Source organism: Solanum verrucosum, unplaced genomic scaffold (genome assembly GCF_900185275.1).
Source record: "Solanum verrucosum unplaced genomic scaffold, falcon-dt-bn FXZP01000076.1, whole genome shotgun sequence".
NCBI lineage: Eukaryota > Viridiplantae > Streptophyta > Magnoliopsida > Solanales > Solanaceae > Solanum > Solanum verrucosum.
In genome coordinates, this window is record NW_026020101.1 from 260,408 (window position 1) to 273,602 (window position 13,195).

Sequence of the window (13,195 nt, forward strand, 5' to 3'; positions counted from 1 at the left end):
AGGGACTCTACAAACACTGCTTCATAGGCACCTTATGACTCTTGATGTAACACCATATATGCTAGAAAGACCAAATTGAAGATTTCCAAAAGTAGGAGATGCCACCGACGGAGGCCACCTACGGAACGTAGTTTGACCCACGAACCGTAGGTCGGGTTTGTGGTTAGCCAACTCCAGTTTCCCCCAAAACTTCTCAAAATTTCAGCCAAATCTTGACCAACGGTAGGACCTACAAGTCGTAGGTGGGACCACAGTCCGTGGTTCAGACCCCCACCCTTCAGCACTCTGAAGCCAAATGATGGATTGACAGAACGGACCGTTGGTCAGGCCGATCGTTGGCCCCGACAACTTTTAAGTCAAGGGTGGGTCATTTGGTCGTTTCCCCTATGCGTTGGACACATAAACTACGTCGTGTAATCCCTAAACTATGTTGTTTTGGTCTGTTTAAGCCTAGTAATTAAGTCAGAACTTATCCTAAGCGATTCATTCTCAAAAAATCATTCAAACTTAGAGCAAAATGGGAAGAAATAGGCGATAGCTTTCTCAAGAACACGCATCAAGTTTCCTTTAGTTCCAGCCCCAAAATCAAAAGATTTCTCCGTGGAATTCGTCACCACGTATGTGGGATTTCACTGGTTTATTACATTAAGAGCACATTCATTCATTAGACATTAAGCCAACATTCTTATTATCATCATCATAAGACCATATTCATTACACTTAACATTATAAAGGAACAAACCACAACCTCTCTCAAAGCCTACTTGTGCAATGCATAGATGGTGTCCCATACCTCCACCCACAGTAAGTAGAGCATTCTTAATAAGCCATAGTTCATTAACATTCTTCGTGGGGGTAAGCCTTAACCGACATAGACTATGCGAGCAATTCATGAAATCCCGATGTTACCCTTACCGAATAATGGATTCCAACTTGCCTAAGGTACCACCATTGTTTTATAGCTTAGGTGGATCCACTAGATAGACCTATGTGGGCACATAGTTATAGGATTGGGAGAGTGCTACTAGATACCCCACCTCAACTCACGGATGAGCATCCGTCTCAAGAGGTTGCTACTACATACTTCGCCTCAACTCACGGATGAGCATCCACCCCAATTCATATCCACTCGGTGCTTAACATTATTCTCCATTGATTACTTAACATTCATTACATTAGTTCATTATGGGATAAAAGATTGTAACTATATACCTCGCCTCAACTCATGGATGAGTATCCATCTCAAACCCAACATTCATTAAAATGGGATATAGGGATTGTTACTAGATACTCCGCCTCAACTACCAGATGAGCATCCATCCCATCCCACATTCATTAATTGGAAAGCTGACAGATTCAAAGATGAGAATAGCCTTTCACCTAAGAATCTCCATATTGCTAGAAAGTCCTTTCACAACATTTCATTATCATTCATTAGAGTTCAATTGAGAATAGCCTTTCAATAAGTTCTTTATCATTAACATAATCATAGAACTTCATTCATTATTCATTCATGAGTGTGTGTGAGTATGTGAGAATAAACTTTCACATATAACTTCATCATTCATAGGTGTTAATTGAGAAGCAACTTTCAATCATAATACAATTACATTTTGAACATCATCGTTATTCATTCATTGAAATCTCACACATAGACTTTACATCATGATCATACACAGATCCTTCATATATAGAGGTACAAGAAAGATATCCATAACTTCAATATCACAATATACATAGTAATTGAACACCTCCATCTTTCAAGTGGATCAATAGATCAAGCACAATTCTACTTGAATATGTAATTTGATCATAACCTGTCCTTCAAGGCTAAGAACCAACATCAATCCCTAAATCCAAGATACTACAATAGAATAGGAAATTAACACGGTTCAATCACATAATTCAATGTAAACATCAACAATTCAACATACTTACATAATCAATCAACTCCCAATCACAAATCACAAGTTAGGAAATTGGGGGAAAACATGGGTTCTAGGAAGAAATCATCTTAATTCATATTTAAATCCACAACTCATTCATAAATCAATGCAATACTGCCTTTGGAAAGCATTTAGAATCGAACTCATGCATAGATTGAAAAGTATGGTTTTTGGGTAAACATTGGAGACTTGAAATCACTTTTGAGATTGACTCCTTGAAAGAAACTAATTCAAGGATGAAGACCACCATACCTTTAATGTAAAAAATCCACGAAAATCCCTTGAAAAACCTGAAGTCTTGACCTTGGAAGCTTGAAGTCTTCACCTCCAATGGAGGTTTCTAGAGAGAGAACTTTTGGAGGGGAGGGGAGGTTTGTATTTGAAATAATGAAGTCTAAAATATGTTTTAATACTTTAAAAACTATTCAAATACCATAAATAATTAATTAAAACCGTCCCCCAACCAAACTAGACTTAACATGAATTTACCAAACCACCCCTACATTGGCCGAACCTTGACCACTTTTGCAGGGGTAAACCACGACCAACAAACCACGAACCGTGGTCTGGATCACGCCCCGTCCTGGTCAAGCGTGGTTTGGGGTGTTTCTTGGTTTTGAAGGCCTTGACCTACGGATCAAGACCACCGGTCGTGGTTGGACCTACAGGGATTGGTCCCATCAATAGGTCCAACCTTTTGGACAAAGTCTTGGTTTCTTGGGGTCTTGGGGGTTAGTCTTTAGGGTCCTCCTCAAGGACCCCTTGGGTGGTCCTTGGGGAGTCGTACCTTGATGTTTAACCCCTAAATCCCTCAACTATAGCTCGGGACAACATTTTACACCCTTAAACCTCACTACAACAGAAAGACACAAATGTTAGGCTCTAGTTTAACTTATTCGTTTTACGGGTCGTTACACTATGCCAGTCCAAGAGTATGGATTTAAGTTCACCCACCTCTCCAGGTATGATCCACATATTGTTAAAGATCCCAGGGCACAAATGAGTAAGTTCCTATTTGGGGTATCTGACTTGTTGAAGACAGTGTGCATAAACTACGTTGTTGGAGGATTTGAATATCTCTAGGTTCATGACGTATGCTCAGCAGGTCGAGGGAGATAAGCTTAGAGAACTATCTAACGACAAAAAAAAGGCTAGAACATGGAACTATGAGTACTATCACCAGAAATTGGGTGGTGGAAATCGGTCGTAGTATCAACAAATGTATTTAGATCCTGCACCTTCATAGCTAGGGCTCTATCCCCTAGGTTTCGACAGGATGAAAAAGGTAGGGCATTATGCTCTATGTCTTAGGGAACTGTTTTAGGTAACAGAACCTACCCAATTTGTCCAAAGTGTGGTAAGAACCTTCCAGGCGAGTGTCTTGCTAACAATGAATGATGTTTTGGTTGTGGTTAGACTGTCCACAGGTTGAGAGATTTCCCTTCTTCTAAAAAGGGACAAAGGGTAACACTAATAGGGCTGAGCCTATAGCCTCAGCAGCACCAACAGGTCACCCATCTCAATAGGGTACTTCGTCTGGTCCATGAAGATTCTCCTAATATGGTCACTGGTATGTTATGAGTCTTTCATTTAAATGTTTATGCTTTGCTAGATCCAGAGGCTACTTTGTCTTTTGTAACTCCATATATAGCAGTAAACTTTGGTGTCAATCCAAAAACTCTCTTAGAACCCTTCTCAGTCTCTACCCCAGTTAGTGACCAAGTTATAGCTAGACGGGTATACAGAAATTGCCAGTCACAGTCTCTCTAAAAGTCACCTCAGCAGATCTTATAGAGTTAGAAATAGTAGACTTTGATATCATTTTAGGCATGGATTTTTTATATTTTTGTTATGCCTCAGTCAATTGTAGAACTAGGATCATTCATTTTTCAATTTCCAAGTGAACCAATCTTAAAATGGAACGGTAGTAGCTCAGTGCCTACGAGTCGATTTAACCCTTACCTTAAAGCCAGAAAGATAATCTCTAAAGGTTATCTCTATCATCTAGTTCATGTTAAGGATTCAAGCTCTAAAACCCCAACTCTTGAGTCAGTCCCTGTAGTAAATAAGTTTCCAGAAGATCTTCTCAGAATTCCTCCCGAAAGGGAATTCTACTTCAAAATTGATCTCCTTTTAAACACCTAACTTATTTTGATTCATCCTTATAGAATGGCTCCAGCGGAGCTCAAGGAATTGAAAGATCAGTTGAAAGACCTTTTAAATAAGGTCTTCATTAGACCCAGTATTTCCCCATGGGTTGCTCTAGCGTTGTTCGTGAAAAAGAAAGATGGTTCTCTCAGGATGTGGATTAATTATAGGCAGTTGAACAAAGTCACAATCAATAATAGGTACCGTATCCCCAAGATTGATGACTTGTTCGACAAACTTCAAGGTGCTAGTCATTTTTCAAAAATATACCTCAAATCTGGTTATCATCAGCTCAGACTCAAAGATAGTGACATCCCGAAAACATCCTTCAGAACTCGGTATGGTCATTATAAATTTGTATTTATGTCATTTGGACTAACCAATTCTCCTACAGCTTTCATGGATTTAATGAATAGGGCGTTCAAGAGTATTTGCACTTGTTCGTTATCGTCTTTATTGATGATATCCTCATTTACTTGAGGAATGAGGAAGAACATGCGACTCATCTGAGGGTTGTTCTGCAAACTCTCAATGATCGCCAGTTATTCGCTAAGTTTAGCAAATATGAGTTTTTGTTGCAATCAGTTGCTGTCCTTAGTCATTTATTGTATAGTGAAGGGATCCGAGTGGATTCTTAGAAAATAGAGCCAGTGAAGCAGTGGCCCAGACCTACCTCTCCTACCGATATTGGAAGTTTCTTGGGATTAGTCGGTTATTTCAGAAGGTTTGTGGAAAGATTTTCATCCATAGCTTTTCCATTGGCTAAGTTGACTCTGAAAAAGGTCAAGTTTCAATGGTCATATGAGTGTGAGAAGAGCATTTCATAACTTAAAACTAGGTTGACTACAACTCTTGTTTTGGCTCTACCAGAGGGTTCAGACGGTTATGTGATCTATTGTGATGTATCCAGAGTCGGCTTAGGTTGTGTTGATGCAGCAAGGTAAGGTTATAGCTTATTCTTATAGACAACTTAAGGTGCATGAGAAGAACTATCTGACTCCTGACCTCAACCTTGCAGCTGCAGTATTTGCCCTAAAGATTTGGAGGCATTACTCGTATGGTATTCATGTAGATGTGTTTGCAGCCAATAAGAGCCTTCAGTATGTGTTCATCCAGAAAGAGTTGAATCTTTGCCATAGGAGATTGCTTGAATTCCCCAAGGACTATGACATGAATCTGTTTTACCAACCTGTTAAGGCCAATGTAGTAGTTGATGCTCTTAGCAGACTATCTATGGGTAGTGTAGCACATGTTGAGGAAGAAAGGAAGGAATTAGCAATAGATGTTCACCGACTTGCTCGATTAGGAGTTTTTCTTATGAACATATCATATGGTGGTGTGATAATTCAAAATGGGTTAGAATCTTCATTGGTAGCGGAGGTTAAGAAGAAACAAGACAGTCATCCTATATTGTTTCAATTGAAGGGTGTAGTTCAGTAGCAGAAAGTGAGGTTTTCTCCCAAGGGGGAGATGGTGTGCTTCGCTACCAGGGTCGTTTATATAATCCTAAGGTGGGTGAGTTGAGACAGCAAATCCTGACAGAAGCCCATAACTCCTGATATTCCATTCATCCAAGACTCACGTTCAGCCGTTCAAAAAGGGTGCCTCAAACAGTGCTACATAAGACTAAATCATGAATGCACACAACAAGACTCAATTTACTTATGCAAGGATCACTTGTGTACTCAAAGATTCAAATTGTGACTCACCATTACCAAAGATTCTCATGCTCGCAATACTTGCTACTTGTACAAGTTCAAGCTCAACAAAAGTATCTAAATTCCCTCACATAAAGAATGATTCCATATTCACACACAGATATGAGTCAATTTAAGATCAGGAATCAGATACAACGCCCACACTCAAAAAAAGGAACACAATGCATGTTTTCACCCATAGGTTTGCCCTTATTTTCCAATTTGACTTTTGATTCGGCTTACTCAAGATCAAAAAGGTCTTTCTAAGGCATGTAATGGGGTTGAGTGCAAAGGTGTGGTCATTTAGGCTTAGTGACTTTTTCCTCGTGAGATGTGGTATTCTCAAACCATTCCCTTCTTTTCCTTTATCACTTCGCCTTCTAGTGCTTTTAAGTCATCTTTTTATTCACTCCCCATGAGTTGCTTGGAAACCCAATATCCTTTGTACTTTATTCCACAATTTTTTTAATTTTTTTTATTTTGTTTTGAAGGGGTCCATTGTTTTGCAACATGGGTAAAGGGGGACTTCTTATAGCACTTCTTGACTTCTCATTTTCCTTTTTACCACACCCCCAACTTAGACTTTTTGTCCTAAGTTGGCTTTTCACTAAACCACAAATCAAGAGGATTATAGGTAGTGGATCAAGTAAGGTCTAGGGTTTATCAAGGTTTTTCCAAAGAAAGGTAAGGCTCAAAGGTGTTCAAAAGAATTTCACACGCTCACAGGTAGGTCACAAAAAGAGGTATATGTCAAATTGGCTCACACTCTTTAAAATCGCCTAAGATCATCTCAAGAGTGCACCTTTCTAAATCAATCAGACTAACAGGGCAAATTCTAGGTTTATTCATGCAAGGTTCAAACTAAGCTAAACACACAAGGCATCGATACTTCAGTCAAACAAGACTACACACGTATGCTAGTGTGCAACGGTCATCACAAGAGAATCAATTTGATAAATGGCTAGTCACAACGAGATGCAAAGAGTGTGCATATTGTCTATGTAACTTCATTTGGCCTCGTCGTAGTCGTGCATTCATGTTTGTTCAAATGAGAGCACTATTCAAGTCATCGGTATTGATCGAAATCAAGACTTAATATTTTGCAAAAAAACAACCACTTTCAATACAAGAGGTGGCGAAATTTTTTCGAAAGGATCAAAATTATTTTGCAAGTAAAACAACAGAAGCCATAAGCTCAAGCATCCACACAAAGAAATAGTATTTAAAGCACATTTTAGAGCAAACAACCCAAATATATACAGAACAAAACATGAATGTCAACACAAAAGGTATGGGCCTCACCCCACCATAAATAAAAGCATTTGCCTCAAATGCAAGTAATAAGTATCCAAAAGTAGATGCTAGTAATTAAGAGAAAAGGGTAGAGAAAGGTCCTGTCTACGTCGTTTCTCTATCTGCTGGGGCATCAGTGCCCGGTGCATCTTCCTGAAGTAAAACAATGGTCCTTCGAGCCTTGCTATTTTGGTCTCCATTGTTTGCTTTTGCCTTAGCCTCTGTAGCAAGATTTGCTACAATCATCTAATCTATTTCCTGAGCTGCTCTGAAGGCATGTATTGCATTAACTAAACTTTGATCACTTAAGGGCACATTAAGGTCAAAAGGAATTCATCTCTTTTCCCTAGCCTCCTTGGTGTACTTCCTTTGTTTTGCTAGCTCTGCTCTCTTTTCATCTTTTCTAAATTCTCGTGCTCTTATGTGCCTTGGTGGATCATCTCTCCCTGCGTTATTTTATCTAGCCATTTCTTAGATGCAGAATAGATGCTAACGAAGTGCCAGGCAGCAATGCAATCCAAATCCGTGCACAAATCAAGTAACCTCAATATTCTAGAAGTGCAATATAAAACTAGGGTATAGCTGTGAGTTTGGTAGGATGAAGAAATGAGAGAAAGTAAGTGAAATAGGACTTTTAAAATTGTGGCCTTCAAAAACCGTCCAGTTCCTGCACGTTCACCGATATGTGTCAAGTTTGCCTATTCATTCAGCGACACGCAGAATGTCTAATTTATTCGCCGAATTTAGCAGGACCTTTAGTTTATGTAGGGATCCCAACGGCGGACTCTGTCGAGATCGCTAACATGGTTGGCGATGCGCCAGTAATTTTTCTAGACTGCTGAGCTTTACAGAAGCCCATCTACGGATTCCTTCGGTCCGACCACGGAAGAATTTTAGTTTGGCGAACTTGTTGGCGACCCGCCAACTAAACCTGTTGCTCGCTTTCATACATCTTTTCAAGCACTTTCCTAGCTTCAACCAGTTCAAACAAAACACTATTATTTTTTCAAGAAAATTAAAAAGCAAGTAATTGGTTTTGGGTTGCCTCCCAAACAACGCCTTAGTTAACATCGTGGCACGACGTAAGTCAATGCATAAATCAGATTTTTGGGGTTGCACCTAGTGCATCTAAGTGATCCCACTTGTTCATGCGGATGAGGTTGAGGAAGCACATGACTTAGGAGAGTTTCGATTAGCTAGATAGATCTAGAGTGAGAGTTGCTCATCTGATTTAGCACTTCTACACTTTCTCTAATTTTTTCTAGCACTCCATCTTGTTCATTTAGCTTATGAAGAATGATTAATAGCATATTTTTGATATGCTTTTTTCATTGTCCATAGATCCACTCTACTAAGTCTGTGGTTTTCATTTACTTTGATCTCTGGACACCATCCAATTCCTTGATGTTGTGAGGTAATTTATCCATCTGACTTAGCAAAATGATCAATTGCTGGTCCTTCTCAGTGTCCTTGTTGATTTTAGCTACGAGGTCAAGGAATTTGGTTGCGGTCTCATAGGGGTATTTTTCACGGCCACTTGGCATAAGTTGGTTCATTATTTCTCTGTTTCCGGGACTTAGACCCCTGTAGAAGCATTCCAGTAGAACTAAATTGGGTATTTCATGAGTCGGGCATTGCATCAATAGTGTTTTAAACCGTAGCCACAACTCATAAGAGGGTTCTTCTTCTAGATGCCTGAAATTTAGGATGTGATCCCTGAGCCTTATCACCTTTGCTGGAAGGTGCTCCATTGGTCCACCTTCTCCATCATGTATACTCATTGTCCTACCTCGACACGCAAACAACTAGACAAAACTAAAAATTATGTGAGTAAACTACTACTAAAAAGAACAACAATTCTATTAGACTAAAAAAATTCTCACAAGGAGAATCACAAACAACAGCAGAAACAAAAGAAAGATAGAAGAAGAGACACAAGATAAGAAACAATTGGCAACTAAAGGATGTATTAAATCCAATAACCTCCAATCTAGATCCTAACAAGTACAAAATTAAGATAAATAGATACACACACAAAAAGGAAACAAAAAGCAATCAAAGGGTATATTAAACCCAATGACCTCGATCTGTTAATCCTACAATAGCACCTACCTCTTACAAAGACCTCAAGGGAATCGATATCCCAAGCAACCCTCATTTCTAAACAATGTTCAACAAAAGCTTACCAAGCTTTCAAACACTCACACAAGAAGTTTAAGTTTTTAACCATTTTCCACAAAACAATCTAAGTCTAAAATGAAACCCTAAAGGCCTATTTATAGTATTAGGCATTATTACATAGATGGGCCCAAAAGTGACCCGAAATGGGCCTATGGGTGAGCCAAGTCGGGCTCGCCTACTGGCTTAGTGATGCGCCCAATGAACTCGGCGAGGAACTCTGCTCCTGCCCATGGCTGGGATGCTGCTGGAACTTTGGGCTGTCTGGGAACCATCGCCAAATCAACTTGGCGATGCGTCAATGGTCTTCAGCTCGCCTAGTGAGCAGTTTTCCCCTTTCTAGCTCCTTGGGCAGTTGGAGATCTTGGGAACCCTTGCCGAAGGGCTTTTCGCGAGTCACCGAAGTGTCCTGCGGCTCGCCGAATGGAGCACATTCTTAACTTGCTCCTCCTCGCTTCGTTAGGCCTCCCATTATCCAAGCTATCATCCAAGCATGGTGTTGCCCAACTATGAGCTCTTTCAAGGTGCATATGTTCCCATGCAAGGCATAAAACTCCCTTTTTGGCATCCATACATGCCAAATAGCCTCCATCCTTGTGAACACTCCATCAAAGCATTGAAGTTCGTGAATCGATAGGCTTTAACCAGTAATGGTGGACTCAAGCCTGGAAGCGCGTTTATCAGCAAAATGGGCTAGCTTCCCCATCCGTAGTAGTGCAGCCTGGGTGAGTGGAGGTCGGGCAACAACAGTAGACCTAGGAGACAAGGGAACTGCATAGGAACTATGCGTCATGGAATGGGAAGTACTAGATATACATGAAGGCCCAGGGGTCGGAGTAGGCAAAGGTGCCTCTGCAGGTAATGCATCAGTGTCAACACCCGAGGATGTATCCACCAGGGCTGCCTTCTTCTTCTCGGCCTCATCCGTCAAGTACTCTGACTCAATCGTCTAGATGTTGATAGAAGATATGGGAATTACTTCCATATCCTTCTTCTCATCTCGGGGTACCCGAACCCGTCTGCACAACTCAATGATCAACACCGAAAAAGAGACGGAGCTTTGGCACTATTTGGCCCTCATGATCATCTCCTGTACAATGATCATCCACAAGTTTAGCCTTTTCTCAATAATGATGCAACTGAGACAGGCTGCTTTCGCATGATGGAGAATCGATTCATTCTGGGATGGCATGATAGTACTGCTGATGAAGCCAAACCAGAACCTTGCTGCTATATTGAGGTCCTTCTTCTTAATGGGTGCTCTAACCTCAATCCACTTTGGAGTACCGTCAGATATCAGAGGAGTGATTGTAGGCATATTTAAATCCCTACAAATCTAATAATTCCTATATTTAAGCTAAGTTTTACTTCAATATGTGTTTGTTTATAGTCTAATTAAGTCTTTTGGTTGTATATAAGCTAACCAACAGGATTAATTGTGTAGCTGAGCTTAATTGGAGAAACAAGCTAGAAAATGGACAATGGGGACCACAAAAGATTCGAGTAAAAAAGAAGCAAGGAAGAAGATTAAAGAAATGTTATTCAAGGCATCTCCGTATCCTCTCCACATCACAGAGAGGAATTTTAGTTTGGCTCACGAAATTCAGTTTTGAGGCAGAGTTGTACGTGGCAAGACCGAGTCGCAGAGAAGAGAAAAGATTCATAGAATGAAATTTGAAAATGCCTTCGCGACGCGCCCCTGGATAGTTTTGGCCATTTTGAATTTTAGTATAAATAGGCTAATATTTTATTTTATCAAATTATTCTTTTTCTGGGTTGTGAAGAACGACGAATTGGGAGAACATTTTCATCATTTTTAGGGTTCTTTCCTAAACTCTTTTACTTTTGATCTTTCTATGATACTAAATATTGTTTGGTCGAATCTTTGATTATGAGTAGCTAAATACCTTTATTCTAGGGCTGTGGCTACAAGATGATTGTAATATATTAAGTTTTCATTGGGTTAATATCAATTATCATATGAATCTTTCTTATGTTCTTGTTTTTCATATTTTGTGACTGGCCATCATTGAAATAAATACATTGTCCAAATTGAACTCGGGAAAGGAATAAAAGGATAGAACGTGGGACATAAGGAGCATGATTTTCTCTTAATAACTAGAGTTAATTTGTATCTAGGATAGGGATATACCCAGAAACCATGTTTGGTCACTATACAGGAAGAAATCGTAATGCTCGATACTTGATCCAGCCTATCCCCGGTCAACGATGTAGTTAGGTTGTCATTTATCGTAGGCGATTAGAGGTTAGGAGACCATGATCATACATTTAACCCTGTGATTCATTGATTCAATAGTTGATAAATACCAATGTAAGTGATATTAATTGCATGAATCCTGATAAGAGTTGCAGCCCTGAACTTTACCCAATCATTGTTTTAAACCCTTGAAATTGAACTGCGTTAGTTACATTTTGTTTAAACCCTTGTGCTTAGCCGAAAGTTGGAGAAATTAAGTGATTCTAAGTGTAAGTCATTATGGGTAAGATACCCGTCTCTTTATAAGAGCCACTTTAATACTTGAACGATCACGTGCACTTGCACTTGCGTGTGCGATTTGGGTGCAACAAGTTTTTGGCGCCGCTGCCGGGGACTTTAGAATTAGAAGTTATCTGATTGTTCTGATTTCTGAAGTTAAAAAATCAAGTGTTGACAACTTGATCTTAGCATTTCATTGTTGCAGGTTGTATTGGAATTTCACACTGGACGACGATCAAGCATTGGTATCATCTCTAGCTGAACCGAAAAGATTCGTGCACTACCGGAGGAGGCTAAGATGTCTTACTTACCCAGTGCCTCTTGTGGCTGGTGAACCAACATCTCTAGTAGCAAGAGTTGAGCAAGAAGAACCTAGAGTAATGGTTGAGATGAAGGTAAGAGACGTGGCAATCCCACGTACCACCAATGTGACATCATATATTCAAAAACCTGCAGCTGGTGGAAGGTTGGAACTGAAGTAGAGTATGGTGCAATTATTGCACACTAATGGGCAGTTCACTGGTCTGTCGCACGAGGATCCAACAGTTCACATCCAAAACTTTCTCGAGATCATTGATACTTACACTCCAACTAGAGTAACCGAGGAGTATGTGAGGCTCACCTTATTTCCCTTTTCTCTGCTTGGGGAAGCAAAACGATAATTGAATTCTGTGCCCGCTAACTCTATCGCCACCTGGGATGATCTTGCACAAAAGTTCATCATTGGATTTTTTCCATCTAGGAAAACAGCTAAGTTGAGGAGTGACATCCTAAGTTTTAGACAGAAGGGAGGAGAGAACTTGTACGAAGCTTAGGACAGGTTTAAATTGATGTTGATGAGCTGTCCACATCATCATCAGTCTAATGAGGTGTTGGTCCATACCTTCATAGAAGGATTGGAGCCTAACACCAAAATTTTGCTTGATGCAGCTTCAGGTGGTCAGGCTTTGGAGAAGACATATGCTAAGGTATTCACCTTGCTGAACAGAATCTCACATGTTAACCCCAAATGGAACAGAGGTGGGGTAAAACCTGTAATACAAAAAAACTGCAGGTATACTTGAAGTAGATGCAGTGACTGCCTTAACTACACAGATTGCTGCAATGCAAAACATGATGAACATCCACTTCAGAAATCTAGCATTGGGATAACAATCCGCTCAGGTGAATGCAGTTAAACAACCACCAACTTGGTGTGAAATACGTGGAGGTGATGATCATAGTGCAGAGGTATGTGGTGCAAACTCAGATTCTGTGAACTTTGTAGGGAATGCACAATGAGGAGGAGGCCAATAAAACTATGGAAACTCATACAATCCAAGTTGGCGCAACTATCCAATTTTTTCTTCGGGTGGTAATCAAAATAAGGCTTAAGGCCAAAATCAATATAGACCCCAAGGAAATGCGCAAGGGTACCAACCGCAGGTCCAACAGGA

General features: G+C 40.1%; 1 non-coding gene across 1 annotated transcript; it reads right to left on the bottom strand.

The window, feature by feature from the left end:
- Positions 1-12,511: 12,511 nt before the first annotated feature.
- LOC125825055 (small nucleolar RNA R71) lies at positions 12,512-12,618 on the bottom strand. The gene has a single exon (XR_007442833.1). It is a non-coding gene; the product is annotated as a small nucleolar RNA R71 (small nucleolar RNA).
- Between the last annotated feature and the right edge of the window lie 577 nt (positions 12,619-13,195).